The 2,832-nt window shown below is 32.1% G+C and overlaps 1 long non-coding RNA gene across 1 annotated transcript; it reads left to right on the top strand.

Moving 5' to 3' along the window:
• The first annotated feature begins 439 nt into the window (after positions 1 to 439).
• LOC105564760 lies at positions 440 to 2,805 on the top strand. Its single transcript, XR_001009151.1, has 3 exons — positions 440 to 1,356; positions 1,477 to 1,535; positions 2,342 to 2,805. It is a non-coding gene; the product is annotated as an uncharacterized LOC105564760 (long non-coding RNA).
• The last annotated feature ends 27 nt before the right edge of the window (positions 2,806 to 2,832 follow it).

The raw sequence follows: 2,832 nt of genomic DNA, 5'->3' as shown, positions 1-2,832 counted from the left end.
ATTCTACATAATTCTATAAATTTATATGAAAAATAATTGTAAAGAGAAAAATTTGCTAATTCATAATTATATTTAATTATGTATGTAATCATATGCGCGCGCGCGCGTGTGTGTATGTATGAAATGTAGATATATTTGAATCAAAGTATACTAAGTAAAAAATCGTAATTTTGAATGAATGTTTTTGCCATTTCATTTGAAAGTATATTTTAGTCTAACAATAAGTACGATGCTTTCCAGAATCGTTTACAAAGGTGCATAATGGAATGCAATGACAATATAAAAGACAAAATGGGGCCAAATCCGACTCAGGGCGAGGTGGACAGGTATAGCGAAGAATTTGAAAAGTGTGCCACCAAGTGTGTAGACTCTTATTGCGTGTTACTGCCGTCCTTGGAAAAAACTATGAAAAAAGTTCTCAGTAAAAATGAGTTCTCCTAATGTTTTTTTCAGCTGGAAATAAATATCAACACGTTTTACTTTTAATGTCTTTAATTAAAAATGTCTTCTAACTAGTATATTAGTTTCAAAAAATATACTAGATACAAAATTAAATGCAGTAGCATTTAAATCTGTTTTGAATATATATATGTATATATACATATATAAATGGTTGAAAATATTTTTACATATGTTATTTAATAGTCCCAACAAATATCTCGTCTCAGAGAACCAGGATTTTTCCAGTCTTTTTAATTCTATTTCTGTTTCCTCTCTTATTTCCCTTACACCTATTTACAAGTAGTGTCTATACATATAGAAATAGAAAAAGTATTAAAAAATCAGCTGTGCACTTAAAATCCGCGAATCAATAATAAATGACGGATTACTACGTGCACAAATGTTGTTCTTGGTCTTGGGCGAATGTGTGAGATATTATTATACTAAACCACGATACTATTTTACCTACCGAATTTCTGGAAGAGCCAATGAGGACGCCGATTCTCAGATCGAGTGACTTAAACCCTGATTGGCTCTTGCAAGCAATCCTGTGGGCAAAATAGTATGTGCCGTGTGTTGGCTCTAGTTGTCGGTGATCCCTCGAGGTAGGAAAATTGCGCTTATACATATAACAAAAATGATATTTTTAGAACTTCCTACGTAAACGAAAAGGAAAGTAAAACGTGAGTAAATGTTAACATGGTTGAAATAATATTAAAGAATTACCTAAATTATTTTAAATTCGTGGAAAAATTAGTTTCACCCTGAAATGACCCCGTCATCTTAACTCTATTAAGGTGGTTGGCCCAGTAATCGTCAAGGTACCAGTAATCGCTATGTTCACGCATTAACGATATAAAATAACGTTTTCTGTCGATCGTTCGGCTTGTTGACATTTTTGTTGGTCCTAAAGAGGTATTTATAACGTTGTATTACATTGTGAAACTCATAAGTATACGAATTCAATACTGGTTAAATCGAATATGTGCAGCAACCGAGTCTATGCGTACTTTTGATCGAATGCTTCCTTTTAAGGTTAAACTACACCGATTGACATCTTGTGTAATCTTGCGATATCCGACGACTCGCATGAGGTAAATTGAACTTCAAGTTATATATGAAGATCTCAGTTTTACGTACAGCATGGCAAATTATTGTTTCATGCAAATTTCATAGTTTTTTAATATGACGAACTTTGGTTCACCCAAGTACGTAGTCCTCCGAGTAATCGCCATATTTGTCGATTACTGAGACTAGGTGGGACAGAAATAAATCTTATAAATCGAATAATAATATACCCTAAATTCAAATTAAAAAATTAAGCCTGTAATTATTACTATCTATATATTACATGGACCAGTAATCGCCATAGACATAATCGAGTTAATAAATAGATACGTAAGCAAATAAAGGATGTCGATCACTGGATCATTTCTATGTCGATAACTGTGCACATCTAGAACAGAGATGGGCACTACTTAAAAAACTAGTTAAAATTTTTTTCTGTTAGAATAGCTATTAATATTTCTTAAATTAATAGTAATAAAAATTTATAATAATAAAACTTATAATACTGAAAATTTATAATAATGAGAAAAAAATGGTCAAAGTTATTCTTATTTCTTTGAAAAAATTAATAAATTTTATTTACTTACTCTTATTCGTTATTTATTTGATCGAAAAAGTATTTTTAATGGATTTTTATTCAAGTGGTGCTTATTCTTATTGTTAGTCTAAAATTTTGAATCGTTAGAATTTTTTTCTATGTATGTGTGCAATAATTAATATATAATTACATATACTTGTTATAATTCACATATAAGATATATTGTCAAAACATAATATAATTTTAATTTTAATTCATGTGTGTCCGAATCTTTTCATCCTTCGTACCATGGAGAATGTATAAGGAGACCGAACTGCCCGTAATCAGAATGGGCCGACGATTGTGCCCGCCAGACGTTCTGAAAAGCAACACTGGGAGCGCTGTCATCAACTAACTCCATTCGCATTCGTACGTGACACATGGTTGTCATATGCATGAAGGTTCGTGGTTATATTAATGATAGAGTACGAGAGGTTAGGAAAAACATATATTTTGGGTATACAGTAACAATATTTATACAGAACAGTTCTGTACCTACACGGCAACCATGAACATCGAGAGATGCGACTTGTCATTGTCTAATCGGTCCTAATGGCATCTAACCACATATGTCATACGCTGATTTGTACACTTGAAGAGGGCCAAAACCAATGGCCGAAACGTAGTGAGAAAATAAAGGATTTTTCCTGTAACCATGCAGTCGTGTCGGATTATTCACCTGATTGTTAATATATGAGCATAAGATTAATTCTACTCTATAGAATACATACCTTTGGGACACAAAA

This window comes from Vollenhovia emeryi, unplaced genomic scaffold (genome assembly GCF_000949405.1).
Source record: "Vollenhovia emeryi isolate VEMERY1.0 unplaced genomic scaffold, V.emery_V1.0 DF943820.1, whole genome shotgun sequence".
NCBI classification, from domain to species: Eukaryota; Metazoa; Arthropoda; class Insecta; order Hymenoptera; family Formicidae; genus Vollenhovia; species Vollenhovia emeryi.
Note: the sequence above shows the minus strand (reverse complement) of the source record. Positions and strands in the feature narration are given on the sequence as shown.